Here is a 15,416-nt window from a genome sequence, read left to right on the forward strand (position 1 = left end):
TGGCAGAGGTGAAAGGACTGGCCTGGTGTTGCAGCTTTGTGAGGCTGTGCTGCTGAGATGGTTTCTGTAAGCAGCAGTTACAGTTTTCTGCCAGCCTCAAAGTGTGAACTTCAGGCAATTCAAGGCTGGGAGATAGTCACAGCACCTCTGAGAACCACACAGAGGAGAAAACAACCCGGAAGCAGCTGCATTTTGCCACTGGAGAAGGAGTGAGAAGATGTAACGAGCTGTGCAGACACCAAGGCTGGGAATGGGCAGGGGAGGAGGCGGCCCAGGTGCTGGAGAGAAAGATGCCCCTGCAGCCCCTGGAGAAACCCATGGAAAAGGCCCAGACCCCACCTGCAGCCCGTGGAGGGGCTCCACACTGCATGGAGCAGGTGGAGACATGGAGAAGACTCTGTGACCCTACACTGGAATAAGCCCCTGCCAGCACTTGCAGCCATGAGGAGAATCAGAGGCACAGAGATGAGCAAGAGAGAGTTTTGCATTGGAACAGGTTTGCTGGGGGAGGCTTGGAACCCTGTGGAGGACTGGGACTGAGAGACCCCCAGTTCCCCATCCAGGGAGCTCTGTTAGGAGCAAAGGGCCAGAGACATAACTGAAGACAAGGCTACAACATGAGTCTAAAGTTCAGCCAGGATGCAGAGCCAAAGTTGAGACTGGAGATGGATGCACCCTTAGTGTACCTCAGGCAAGAACTGGGGGGCCAGGTCCAAGCTTCGGTGGTGCTCCTGGAGCAGAGTGGGAGGGGGACATCCTAGGTGAGGCTAAAGTCCATTAGTGCCCTCAGGGTACTTCACAGCTTCACTGGAAGCAACAGAAATACCCCAAACCCCTACAAAACCCAACAGGTAGATCCTTCCTCTGCTCATAACCACTTGAATTTTTCCTGGCGCCCTCATGCATCTCTTGTATCTCAGGAAAGGGGAAAATTGAACCTGGGAATCAGAGCGCTCAGATCAACCCTGGGGACGCAGCAAACATACCCAACATGAAAAGGGATCTAACAGGAAGGAGGAGAGGGAAGGTGGAGGGGCATCCATTATTCATGAAGGCAACAGTAGCACAGGTAGCCTCCACAGATCCATGCAGCATCGGATAAGGTTACTGCAAGGGTTGGTAATGGCATGCCAAAGGTCTGCTGCTGGGGCACAGAGAGAGGAGTTGAGTCCTCCCCCCTCCCTTTCCCTTCCCTTTCCCCTTTCCCTTCCCTTCCCAGCAGATAACATTCCCCTGGGGTACATGACAGCAGAGATAAGCTTCCTTGGAAAGCTCTGTTCTTGGTCCCTTGAGGAAAATTTGGGAAGTCTGAAGCCCACACAGCACAGGAAGAGGGAGAAGCGGTTCAGAGAGGCAGCAGACGAGTGAGATCAGGGGAATAGGGAAGCAGAGGAAGGGTGAACACAAGTCCGATGGCCACAGACCGCAGGCCTCAGAGGATGGGCCCCAGAGCTTTGGTGGGCTCCTTGCTGGGTGTATCAAGGCTTCCTGTCTCCCTGTGGGTGTTGCTTGCTCCCCGTCTCTGCCCCTCACCATGGGTGATCCCAATTTCTGCAGGAAGCCTGTCAGGGCCTGGCACTTGTCTCAAGCTCCCACACACGTTTGCTGTGGCTGTACAGCTTCTCACAAAACAAAGGCTCCTGTTACATCTCCCAGGCACCCTTCTGTTTCGGCTGGGTTTTCTTTCTCTGTTTGCTGCTTTCCCTGTTTCCCTTCCACCAGAGATGCTGGCTCCCTCCCAGCTAAGCCCTTCAGGCCCCAGGACACCTCTTACACCTGGATGGGTGAGCAGGTTGTTGTGTAACACTGACCATCCCAGGAATGAGACATCCCTGGCGGCTCCAGCAGGAGCCTAGGCTGGAGCTCTGCACTTCTTGGCTTGGAGCATCCTCAGAGTGCCCCAGAATATTTGGGAGGAGGAGGAGCCTGTGGCCTCTATAGCCTGTTTTCTCTGGAGTCGTGTCACCCACAGTGGTTCCTTCACTGGGGCTACTCAAACTGGGCACAACAAGAGAGACCAGGCTCTTCATCCAGGCTGGGAACAGTGGCTGTTACCCTCCTCACTGCTGCTACAGCTCGACTGGCTCTGTGGGGCCAGGAGAGGCCTTGCTTCTGGGCAGGCAGCGGGGTATGTGTAGGTAACAGGCCTCGGGCAGGACAATCACTGAGGCCTTTGCTTGAGCCGGTTTGGTCCTGCTTTCCTCTTGGCTCTGTTTGATGTACAGGGGAGAGGTGACAGGGGAGAGGATGATCCATCAAAAGTGCAATCAGGTGTTGAATGTGGGCTACGGTTCAGGGAAAACCCCACCGCTGCCTGCGATGCCTTGGGGAGAATCAGAGCTGAAGTCCTGGGGCTGGTAGGAAAAGAATCCCTGCCTTGGGCAGCTGTGCCAGGCAGGACTGTGTGCAGGCATGCCAAGTGAAGGTGACATCCCACCTCAGCGGGCGAGGAGGCAGGAGCAGATGCAAGCTCATGCTGGCAACGTGCTGGCCCTGGCACTGGGACACACTGGTAGGGGATGCTCCAATGGACTGGAGTGCAGGCTGAATCGGGCTCTCAACCAAAAAGCTCGCTCTCAGTGGTGGAAGGCTGCGCAGGATCAGACCTGCTCCCTGCTGCAGGAGGTGCTGAGACCAAACCAGTGCATGTCATCATCAGGCTGTGCCTGGAGGGACATACGGCTCGAGCACGCTGGCTTGGATCATGTCCCAGGCATAGTATGGAGGCTGCTGGGCACCGCAGCCAGGAATGCTTAGCACTCACCTGGAATATGCTGCAAGCTATATTTAGAAGCCCTTTTTTTTTAATTGTTTGTTAATTACGTTCAGCTTTCCTGGTTTTCCTGCTGGTGGTTGGCCACACAGCTCTGCAGAAGGAAAAAGCCCCCCCGCCCCAGCAGCTTGTGGGCCCTGTGCCTGCCTGGGAGCCAGGTCCCATCTGGCTGTAATTACTAGCTGTGCAGCAGCAGAAGGGTGCAATATTTAAACACAAATGCTCCATGTTTGCACAGCAAAGCTCGGGATGGAAAGTGCTTGGTAATCAGCCCGCAGCAGAGGAGCCGGGTCTGCTGCAGGTGAGCACGGAGCTGCACGGGGTTGGAGGGAGACTCGCTGAGTTCTCATGGAAATAGAGGGAAGACCAGCCCTGAGTCCAGGAGCCCTGGAGCCCTTCATGCTGTGCAACAGGCAGAAGCATCGTGTGGCCTTGTAGTCATTGTCTCTTACCTGGTGAAGGAGGATCTGCCAGCAGAGGAGCTCCAGCTGCAGGCTACAAGCCATGCAGAGCAGTGCAGAGTGGAGCTGCTGCCCCTGGTAGGGGTCTCCCCTCTCCTTCCATTCAACACCCATGAGATGCTCATCAGGACTTGCAAGGTGGTTGAAGAGCTTCTGAAATCAGCCCAGGCTCCTTGCCCGAAGCAGCAGCCATCAGGACACCTCGATAACTAGGTGTGGTGGATCTCAGCAGCTCGGTGACTAACTGTTATCTCCAGAGAGGAGCACAAGCTCTGGTGGGTTTGCTGGGTACTCAAGCTCACTGAAACGTGGGCAGTGTAACGTAAGAATGAGAGCAGAGCAGGTGGTAGCTACTACAGCATGGGGCTTATCTCCATGGGAGCGGCTCATGGTGCCCTTCTGAGGGGCTTTCCCCTACCTGCAGGGGCTCAGTCTGATCTCCCATGTCCCTGTCCTTCACCGCTGGTCCTCCGGGGAAGGCAGACAACAGACTTGTGCTTCACCCTGCTCTGAGTGGGATGACAAGAAAGAAAGGTGCTTCATCTGCTCCTGGGCATCTCTGGAAAGTAAGAGTGACACATGTGCTGTCTACAGCATCCTCCTTTAGCGTTAAGGTCTGAGGATGAGCTGGTACACCCAGCCAGGAGCTGCTGGTCTGCATGCCACCTCCCGTAGGGTAAGTGGCACCCTCAGTTTGCTTTCCTGATGGAGAATCATAGAATCACAGACTGGTCTGGGTTGGAAGGGACCCCAAGGATCACAGAGCTCCAACCCCCCTGCCACAGGCAGGGACACCAACCTCCAGGCTTGGAGCTACACAAGGTTGCCCAGGGCCCCATCCAACCTGGCCTTGAACACCTCCAGGGACGGGGAATCTACTACTTCTCTGGGCAGCCTGTTCCAGCCCCTCCCCACTCTCTCTGTAAAAAACTTCCCCCTAATATCTAATCTAAACCTTCCCTCCTTTAGCTTTAGTCCATTCCCCCTTGTCCTGCCATTATCTGCTCTTTTAAAAAGTTGAATCCCCTCCTGCTTATAAGCTCCCTTCAGGGACTGGAAGGCTGCAATGAGGTCCCCCCACAACCTTCTCTTCTCCAGGCTGAACAAGCCCAGCTCCCTCAGCCTCTCTTTGTAGGGCAGGTGCTCCAGCCCTCTGATCATCCTTGTGGCTCCTGTGAAGATGAGGCACAGCTGGAGATGGCTTTCACTCATGACACCATCGTGCTACCAGTGACTTCCTCTTCCTGAGCTTGTCCAGCCATGGCTTCTCACCTGATGCAACTTGTCATCTTACATCATCAGGAGGCTATAGGGTATATAGGATATAGGATATAGGATATAGGATATAGGATATAGGATGACAAATGCCTCCTCGCTGTCCCAGGAGGTTTCAGCGCCACTTCCCTGCAGCTTGTGCACCCAAGGCAAGCCAGCCCTGCTGTCGTCACCGCCTCAGAGAAGCAGTGCTCATCTCAGCAGCCTCTAAAGCCACATCCTGACAGACCAAAATAAATCAATCAATAAATAAATCGTCTGTCTCGTCGACTGGATGCCGCAGTTTATTTCCTCGGCGCTGATGAAAAATAGTTGGATGCTTAGTAGCTTCATAAGACTAATTATGATAAACGGCCCCATCGCTGTTAACATCCGGCCATTAATTCCCAGATGGAGCTGTGGGAAATGTCAGGAATGGAAATGTCAGCTCTCTAAAAGGACCTGGCAGGTATCAGAGTGGGACTGGAGCGTCAGCAGAGGAGGGAGCAGGGGGAGAGCCGGGAATGAGCAGGATGACGATACGTGTTTGGAAGCTAGAATTCTTCAGACTTGATTGCCCAGTTTCTCCCAGTTCTGTGTGTCTCAAGCCACACCACAACCATGGCTTCCTCTGGGCTTTGCCCACTCTGAGATGTTTCCAGCACTGAGGTGCTCCCAAGGTTTGGCACTCCCTAAGCGGCTGATGCTTCCTCTAGGCAGAAGCAGCTCAGCCTTAAGCTTCGGGCACCTTCTGCCCACAGACACCCCCAGGAATGTCACCGTGATCACAGGACAGACGCACCAGTAATTCCCTGTACACCCAGCACAGAGCAGGCCAGCTGACTGGCAGGTCCTGCCCAAGCTCAGCTTCCACTCTCCTTTAGGCTTCATAAGTTTATTGCTACGATAATCAGCCGCAGCCAAAAGTAGGGCAGAAACCAGCAAACACGTGGGGTTTTTCACTTGCCACCAACAGTTTTTGATGGCCCCTCTGTGTTTGAAAGGGGCCTTTATGGGAATGTTGAAGTAAGAATACCTGAGTAAGAAGGTGCTTCAAGAGGCAGTGGACCAGTTGGGTAAGTGACAGGAATGCCCAGACATTGGCAGTGCTGGGTGATGGCAGGACAGACATTGGCAGCGCTGGGTGATGGCAGGAAGGACATTGGCAGTGCTGGGTGATGGCAGGAAGGACATTGGCAGTGCTGGGTGATGGCAGGAAGGACATTGGCAATGCTGGGTGATGGCAGGAGGGACATTGGCAGCACTGGGTGATGGCAGGAAGGACATTGGCAATGCTGGGTGATGGCAGGACGGACATTGGCAGCACTGGGTGATGGCAGGAAGGACATTGGCAATGCTGGGTGATGGCAGGAGGGACATTGGCAGTGCTGGGTGATGGCAGGAAGGACATTGGCAATGCTGGGTGATGGCAGGAGGGACATTGGCAGCACTGGGTGATGGCAGGAAGGACATTGGCAGCACTGGGTGATGGCAGGAAGGACATTGGCAATGCTGGGTGATGGCAGGAGGGACATTGGCAGCACTGGGTGATGGCAGGAAGGACATTGGCAGTGCTGGGTGATGGCAGGAAGGACGTTGGCAGTGCTGGGTGATGGCAGGAATGACGTTGGCAGTGCTGGGTGGTGGTGGGAAGCCAGGCTGGCCCTTGGTACCATAAATCAGCTGCTGAACACATGTCAGGAAGGTATGTTTTGAAGGCCACCTAAGTCTGAAAGTGTTGGGTTGTCCTTTAATGTGGAGGGATGCTGCTCTGAGACACAGGTGTGCCTGAACCTCTGCTTCTGATGGTGTTATCCTGCTTCTAGGGCTTGGTGCAAAGAAATACATTGATTTTTTCTTGCTCTGTTCAGCCCATCGGCTCAGGCTGTGCTCTGAACAGCCTCTGAAAGAGTGTTGTTCAGTTGAGGATCTATCTCAGCTTTTGGCATACGCTTTCAAGTGGAAAAGATCTGAACAGGTTGGGGATTCCTTGATGAAATACCGGTTTGTTGAAGGAATTTGTTACCATTTGTCAGCAAAGGATGGAATTTTGGCTCAAAACTAGATGATCTTGATGCTTCCCTGCTGAGAGGAGATATAACATTGAACCTGAAGGGCCTGGTCTAGACCAGATGTGAGCCAGAGCTCCTTACACCTCCCAGCAAGTACCCTGAGGGCTGGGAGCCAAGATGCCTCCGTCTCTCTCATAAAAAGCTTGATGTTCCTTTGGAAGCTTCAGGGAAAAAATCCAGCCCTTCTAAAAGGAGGCAAGTCATTTCTCCTGGTCCTATTAAAAAGTGTGCCCCTGAACTCCCTTGGACACACACAAACAATTGGCCAAGGCCCTTGATCCCTGGATGCTGTCTGGGAACACCTGAGGTATGAGACTGCTCGTAGTTCTTCCGAAATGGCTCGTGGTTCTTCTGAGATCCCTTGAGCTGTGAGACTGCTCGTAGCTCTTCAGAAATGGCTCGTGGTCCTTCTGAGATCCCTTGAGCTGTGAGACTGCTCGTAGCTCTTCAGAAATGGCTCGTGGTTCTTCTGAGATCCCTTGAGCTGTGAGACTGCTCGTAGCTCTACAGAAATGGCTCGTGGTTCTTCTGAGATCCCTTGAGCTGTGAGACTGCTCGTAGCTCTTCAGAAATGGCTCGTGGTCCTTCTGAGATCCTTTGAGCTGTGAGACTGCTCATAGCTCTACAGAAATGGCTCGTGGTCCTTCTGAGATCCCTTGAGCTGTGAGACTGCTCGTAGCTCTTCAGAAATGGCTCGTGGTTCTTCTGAGATCCCTTGAGCTGTGAGACTGCTCGTAGCTCTTCAGCAATGGCTTGTGGTTCTTCTGAGCTCCCTTGAGCTGTGAGACTGCTCGTAGCTCTTCAGAAATGGCTCGTGGTTCTTCTGAGCTCCCTTGAGCTGTGAGACTGCTCGTAGCTCTTCAGAAATGGCTCGTGGTTCTTCTGAGCTCCCTTGAGCTGTGAGACTGCTCGTAGCTCTTCAGAAATGGCTCGTGGTTCTTCTGAGATCCCTTGAGCTGTGAGACTGCTCGTAGCTCTTCAGAAATGGCTCGTGGTTCTTCTGAGATCGCTTTCACCGGGGGCGGGTGACAAATTTCCTAGAAGAGAGCAGGCTCTATCTATAGCCTCTGGAGCGCCGTGTTTTGAGTGCCTGGAGAGTGTTTATAACGAACCTCTGAAATCTCTCAAGAGTGCCAGGAAATGTCACCTCTAAGGCTACATCCTCCATGCACAGGCTGAGTGTGTTGGCTTCCTCGCCAGGCAGACCCTGGTACCCTTACCCAGGATGACCCGTGTCCCAGCCATCAATGATCCCCCTGTGTGCAAGAGCAAGGTGACAGCCATCTGCCTTTATGGTCCTGGGTGCTGATGGTTAGGCTGATGACTCTATTTTGATGCTTTCTCCTAGGAAGGTGGGCAAGTGCCTGCACCACACTTGCTGGGAGAGCTACAGAGCTCTGAGCCCCCTGTGTGTGTCCTGACAGGTGACCTGTCCGTGTCTCGTGCTGCTTACCTGGCTGGGGCTCCTGAGGAATTGAAGGATCTAACCCCAGGGTGTTTGGGAACCTGAGGGTGGGATCTTCAGGAGTATCTCTGCCCCCAGCCCTCTTTGATATCAAGGGTGCCTTTTCTAGGGTACAGATAGGCTGTTCTTGGAAAAGTCTCCCACCTCCTGGTGGCTGACAGGCTCTTTCTACCCACAGCCCTACAGAGAGGATGGGAGCCTTGTGTTCTGGCCAATTTAGCCGAACCAGTTTTGTAAAAGTAGTAAAAAAAACCCCAACCCACAAATCCAAATCAAACCAAATCAAAACACACACAAAAAAATACCCAACCCCACAGAAACCCTCCCAAAAAAAAATCCCAAACCTACAGCAAGCTTTTCTGCCCACGATGTCAGGTTTGCTGAGCTGCTGCACCCCCACCACCCCCTGCCTGCTCAGGCTTGGGCCTGTCAGATCTCACTGTCATCCTCCAGCTTCTGGCCAGCCCCACGCTCTCTGTGTACCCTCCCTGAAGAAGCAATTCCTTGGGAGAGCCTTCTGGCTGGGTTGGTGGTGTGATCCTGAGTGTGAAAGAACATCCCCTGGGGAGGTGATTTGAAGTGGCACGGTGGTGGAGATGAGGGGCAAAGCTAACCAAGGGAAGTGCAGCTCCATCAGGGTCACAGTCTCATTCATTCTTTGAGACTGCAGAGAAATCTCTGGTTGGAAAGCACGGCATTTGGAGCTGGCCATTCCAAACTGCTCCTCTGAGCTCAAGGCTCATTGAGAGCGCTGTTGAAAGCAGGAGGAGTGCAAGGTGCATCTGGCTCGACGTCACCTTGCCAGAGCCAAACTGTCCCTGGAGGAGAAGGCAGACCACATCCTGGCTCTCCCTGCTGCATGACTTTCCCATGGGTTTGCATTTTGGTGTTGGATCTAAGGAGTTTCTCATCAAATATGCTGTCAGCATCGTCAACATGTGGTGTTTTACTCTAGATTAATGCTGTATCTTGTGTGTGGGAATGCGTGTAGGTGTGGAGACAGAGAAATCTGGAGCCTTATTCTCCAGTGGCCGTGTGCCTTGAGGATCATTTACACCTTGGGCAAGATGTGTGTGGGGTGGGTATGGAAACACTGCTAAATCTGAAGGGGCCCACCACCCACGCTGGGTAGAGCAAGTGGTGAAACAAAACAACCCAGCGCATCCTCACTGAGGGGCGCATAAGTGGGGCTTTTTGGTAGCTCCTTATTCCTCCTGTAACAGGCAGAAAGCTGTTCAAGCAGAAGCCAGCTTCAGGTGATAGGCTTCCCTAGGAATGGTGGTGCCTGAGCTCATGCTGCCACCACACCAGGGCTCTGGTTGGCAGGACAGGGGGATCAGCACCTGTCTTCTCCCAAAACAACCTCACACTAGATAAAACCCTGGATCATCCTGTTTCAGCAGGGACTTGGGCACTCCTTGTTGAACAGTTTTCTTGGGTCCTCAGCACCCCCTGTAAACACAGACAGACCTGGGGCCTCGAAAAGGACCAGGTAGGAGATAAGCATGGAGATGCTCAGCTGAGCCAGCTGCTCTCCCTGGCACCCTGAGCCTGCCTTTTGCAAGTGATTAGGTCTTGCACTCCTCTGCCTGGGCATCCTGTGCCAAAGGAGCACTCGTGGAAGCAGGACATGGTGTTGCTGCACCCTGCTGCACCCCCTGAGACCGAGTCTCTGGAGAACCCAAAGGCCCTTTCCAACACAGGTCAGGAGATATATCGGTCACGGCAACAAGTGGATGGAGAGCAGGGCTCACACACCTGCCTGCGTTCTGCCCTGGCCTGGCAGGCCTGTGGAGCTTGGCTTTCATCCCCCAGCTAAGTGTTCTGTGTTGAGCTTTGAAAACCCAGCCAAAAATGAAGCACACCTGAGCACAGGGACAGGCGAGACCTGCTGGGACACACAGCCCACTGCCGGGAGGTGATGCTGGTGTGAAACAGACAGCTCTCTTTCCCAGGCAAAGGGGCTCACCGTTGCTCCCAGCCAGTGGGAGCATCTGGGATGTGACTCCTGGGAACTCCAGCTGTAATTACATCAAGCCTAATTAAGGCAAACCAGCAAGTGCTCCTTTCTTAAATGAAGCGGCGAGGCTGGTGATGTGGTGGAGGAGCTGCGCCTGGGGGCTTCCTGCAGCTTCTGCTCTGGGCAGGACCGGGGGCAGCCCAGATCCGCACCCAGCCCCCGGCTCGGCTGCGTGGGGCGATCGCATCGGCGGGGGGTTGAGCGCAGCCGGGAGGGACCTTTCTGCCTGTCGAACCTTGAGGTGCTTCCCCCGGGCTCTGCCTGCCACAGCCACCACCCCCCAGCCCAACCCCCCCCCCCCCCCCTCCCCGGCTCGCACAGCGCCTCTTCCACCCGCAGCTCCCGGGCCCTCGGCCCATCGCCGGGGCTCTGCTGCCTCCCCGCGGCATCCCCCTCCCGGAGCCCGACCCTCCGGCCCGGCAGCGGCCCTCAGGCAGCCTGCCGTGCCCGCAGGGAGAGCCGCAGCTCCGGGCCGGGGCAGCGGTGCGGGGCCGGGTTTGCGGTGCGGGGCCGGGGCTCTCCCGGGAGCGCAGCCGGGCAGCCGCGGGGCTCCGCGGAGCCGCCCCGTCCCTCCAGCCCGCCCCTGCCCTCCCTTCCCTCCGGTGGGGTCCTCCTTCCTGCTCTGCTTCAGCTTCCCCCCCACCCCTTCAAGCCCTCCCCGCACTGGCACTCTTGCTTGGGCAGCTTTTTTCTCCTTAAATCCTTCTTCTGCTTCCTCCCTCTCCCCTCAAAAACTGTTCTTCCCCACCCCAACACGGGGCTGGCACTGCCTGGCCAGTGCCCACCATCCCCTTCCAGCAGGGCCCAGTGCCACCTTTCTCTCTGCAGGCATGTACTCCAAGGCAGGCAGAGCCCCCCTGTGCCACCACAGAGCCCCAGCTCCACCACAGAGCAGCACATGGTGGTAGTCACCTGTCCTCACCTGGCATGACCACCTAGATCTGACCACTCCAGACTTCCCTCGGTGCACAAGCCTGGCACTGAGAAGCCATACAAGCTCCCTTATCCTGCCAACTGCCTGCTGACAAGGTTTTTAGGGCTGGGGTGGATGAAGAAAGGTTCTGCTGGTCCTTTCTGGACAGCCACTGGTGGGGCTGGCAGCCAGCTGGCGTGGAAGGTGGCACAGGAGCAGTCTGTGATTCCCCTTGCACAGGGAATGGGGCTGTCCCCAGAGGTACTGGGTGTTGGCAGCCAGCTCCTTGGTGGGATGACCAAGCACCTTCACCCTGAGGCCAGTGCCCTGGAAGGCATGGGCTGGCAGTGGCTCTGGTGATGGTGGTTTGGTGGCAGCAGGTCTGTGGCAGTGCCCACAGATGGTGGTTCTGTGATGGCTCTATGGCAGTGGTGTGCTGTGGCACTGGTCTATGTCCTCTGTGGCTGTCCTGGGGCAGGTCTGTGGTAGCCCTGGGATGACAGTGGAAGCTTTGTGGTGGCATTGGGGCTCTGTGGTGGTTTTGTGGTGGCTCTGGGGGCTCTGTGGTGGTTTTGTGGTGGTTTTGTGGTGGCACTGGGGCTCTCTGGGGGCTCTGTGGTGGCTTTGTTGTGGCACTGGGGCTCTCTGGGGGCTCTGTGGTGGCTCTGTGGTGGTTTTGTGGTGGCACTGGGGCTCTGTAGTGGTTTTGTGGTAGCACTGGGGCTCTCTGGGGGCTCTGTGATGGTTTTGTGGTGGCACTGGGGCTCTCTGGGGGCTCTGTGGTGGTTTTGTGGTGGTTTTGTGGTGGCTCTGGGGGCTCTGTGGTGTTTTTGTGGTGGCTCTGGGGGCTCTCTGGGGCTCTGTGGTGGTTTTGTGGTGTTTTTGTGGTGGTTTTGTGGCAGTTTTGTGGCGGCACTGGGGCTCTGTGGTGGTTTTGTGGTGGCACTGGGGCTCTCTGGGGGCTCTGTGGTGGTTTTGTGGTGGCACTGGGGCTCTCTGGGGGCTCTCTGGGGGGTCTGTGGTGGATTCCTGGTGGCACCCGGGCTCTGCGGTGGCCGCCTCACACCCTGGGACGGACGGCGCCGCCTCACACCCACGGGGGCGGGAGGTGAGTTGGGGGATCCGCCTCCTTGGAGGGATGGTTGGGGCCGCCCCTTCTCCTCTAGCAACGACGCCGGCGTCCGGTGCGGGACGTTGGGGGCTGTTGTACCGCCCGCTCGGCCGGGCTCGGGGCCCAGGGCAGCGGGTGGCTGTATCGAGGCCCCCGCCTGCGCATTCGGGCGCTGGGAGCTCCGGGCCCGGCTTGCCGCCTGCAGCGGGTGTCCCGCGGCGGCAGCGGGGAGCCGGGAGCCGCCGCCCTCGGGCCTGGCGCTGCCCCGTCCCCGCGCAGCCCAGGCGAGACGAACGGCGGCGGGTGGTGCCCGTCGTGAGGCGGCTGGAACCGCGCCGGTGGGGCGCCCGGCGCAGGGCTGAGGCCTCCGGCCCTGGGCCTCGCTGTCCCCGGGGCTGGTGGCGCGGCTGGCAGCCCGGAGGAAGGTCAGCGCTGGGGCCGCGCACACCCTTGGGCGGGGCGGGGGGGGGGGGGGTGGGGGGCACGGCCGCGGTGCAGCTTTCGGCCCCTTCACGGAGCAGGTGAGGTTGGAAGTAGAGGGCGACGCTTGAAGCAGCGTGTCCAGGCCGCAGTCGCCTCGTCCGGGCCCATAGCGTGTGGCCGACGTTACAGAAGGGTTTCCGTGCGCTGCCGCCCGGCCCACGGAGGAGTTCGTGGGGCTCTGGCTGTCTGCTGACAAGCAGCAGTTGGATAAATGAGGAGAATTCAATTTGCAGTTCTGCTTAGGGGTTAGATTAGTCTTCAAGTACATTTCCCCCCTTTTTTTTTCCTCCCCCTGCTGCGATTTTTGGCCATTTTGAACTTTATTTGAAAGACAAAGAGTCCGTTTTGCCAAAGCTCCGGACCAGAGACTCCAAATAGAGGGAACGGATCAGAAAGCTCCTACCAGACTTTGAGCAAGACACGTGGGAGTTTGGCCTCTTGGGTATGTAAAGCCTGGGTTTAACCAGAAATGTACTTATAGTTTCGCTGTGATGCCACATGGGGCTGTAACTCACATGTCAGCAGTGCTGTTGGATCTAGCCTGGGACAACCTACCTGGTGTATCCAGGAAACGTGCTTTTTGGGTGTGAGGGAGAGCAACTGAGCTGCTGCAAAGACAAGACGGTCCTGAGAAGGTTTTCAGAGCTTGGTAGAGCTAAAGCTGGGGTGGCTTGGTGCCAGGCAGATGTTTGCCATTGTAGAGCCGGGGTGATGCTCTTGCCTGTACAGGGGCATCAGGGGGGTGGAGCGTTATTTGGGTGGGCAGAGGATCTGCTTTCAGGAAGACATCTCAGCTGAGCTGAACTCTTGGTGGTTTGGGTTTCCCCCCACACCTTGGCCAAGGGAGGCTCTGGCCCCAAGGAAAGTGCTCCGAGGAGGAAGGGATTGAAGGCTCTGAATACAGCGTGCAGTGGGCTTCCTGCCCTCAGCCACGTGTGACACTAACAGGGCAGTTTCACTGCTTTTCTTCAGCATCTCTTGAGCAACCAAGAAGTCCTTGAGTGGTGGCAGTTCCACACCGTCAGCAGCTGCTCTAGCCGAGGTGGCTCAAAGCTTGGGCCACTCTTGCCCAAGCAGTGGCAGCCTCAGCAATCCACACAGAGCTCTGCTGCCTGGGGGTGAAGGTCTGGAGTCACCCTTGGATGCAGGATGGGGAGGAAGCCCTGGAGTCTGTATGCCACTTGTTTTTGAGGGAGCGGGAAGGCGGAAGGTACCATTGAAGAGTTGGAGGCTGAGAGTTGGGAGACAGGGAACTGCTCTGCAGTAGGCCCCTTGGCTCAACAGTTAGGCTGAGTAAAAGAGAGAGGATCTTTCTTCTCATCTTCTAGAGCGTTCTGAGAGCAGGGTGGGAGCCCCAAACCACACGCTAGCTGGAGGCTGGCACCAGAGCGAGCTCCCCACCCCACTCTGGTTTCCACCTCCTCACTGGAAACCCTGCCCACATCCCAACAGCTGGGGTGGCAAAAGGGGAGGATTCCCTTTGTCCTCAGCACTTCTCCCATCTCTGTACCAGCTTTAGCATGCTCAGACAAGCTGTTCCACTCATCTGCCTGAGGGGCTGCCAGGGAAACTTTGGGTTTTGTCCTTTATTTTGGGGAGTGGGGTGTGAGGTTCTTTGGCCTCTCCAAACAGCAGACCTCTGTGCAGCTGCAAGAGCGCGACAGATGGGTGGTTTTGAGCTGGATACTGAGTAGGGGTTGGTTTTATTTTGAGAGAAGTGCTTAGTGAGGACTTTAAGGAGGTGTGAGTGAGCACACGGGGAGCAAAGCTGTGGGCAGGCTTGGTGCACGCTTCCCCCAGCACGGGAGCTCAGGCAGCAGCAGCAGCCACAGTATTTTGGCTCTAGGCAGAAATTGCCAGCCCTGCTAAATGGGGAGTGGGCTCAGTAGCTCACCCTACTAAGGGTTCAGATGAACTTTACATCCTGGAGTTGGCTTTCCCTGAATTGGATGGATTAGGACTCTGGCAAGTGCTGTGGCACCTCTGCCCCTGCGCCCGGGCTGAGGGTGCTCAGGTGGCAGGCCAGGGGAGCCGCGGTAACGCCTGGCTGCTCTTCCCTCTGCCCCTGCAGCAGGCTCCAGAGAGTCCAGTGGTGATTCATCAGGAATCCTTGGATCTTGGCTGATACCAATCAGTCCTGCTGGGCTGCTAAAATAGATATGGCCAGAGCATAAAATAGCTAATAAACCCAAAATCCTCCGTGGCAAATGCATTCTTCAAGGTACGAGGTTCCAGTTGCTGCACCAAAGAGAAGCTGAAAGGAGAAAGATTTGAGAATTTCTAGCTTGGAGAAGGGGAGGGGCTGTTATTGATCTCATCTCCCAAGCTCCCCAGTCTGTTCATTTACTCTGTTTCACTTACAGGATTCGCATGGTGGTAACCTTGATTTATTATCTGATTTCTTTTTTGAATCAACCTCTCAAAACTGTGCACTGGTTTGAACCTGCAGCAATAAACCAGCAAGCAGAGTTATTCCCTCTTATCTCTGGCATGCACATAACGCTCTCCCTGCTGTGTGTGCCTGATCCATTCTCCCAGAGACAATAGCAAGGTGAAATGTAGAAAACCCTGCCCTTTCTGATCAAGTGTAGGGCAAGCAGAGTTTTCACTTCACTCCGGAGCAGAGCAGAGAGGACGTGGCAGGAAGGGACCCTGAGTTGTCACCTCCATTTCAGGGTGTACCTCCCAACAGGTACTGTGCCTGCTGTCCATCAGCAGAGGGTTGGCAGCAGGGACAGGGAGGGGATTGTCCCTCTCTGCTCTGCCCTCCTGAGGCCCCAGCTGGAGTCCTGTGTCCAGAGCTGGGGCCCCAGTACAAGAAAGATGTGGGACTGTTGGAGAGGGGTCAGAGGAGCCACGGAGAT

The sequence above is a fragment of the Gallinula chloropus genome, assembly GCF_964237585.1.
Source record: "Gallinula chloropus genome assembly, chromosome: 12".
NCBI lineage: Eukaryota > Metazoa > Chordata > Aves > Gruiformes > Rallidae > Gallinula > Gallinula chloropus.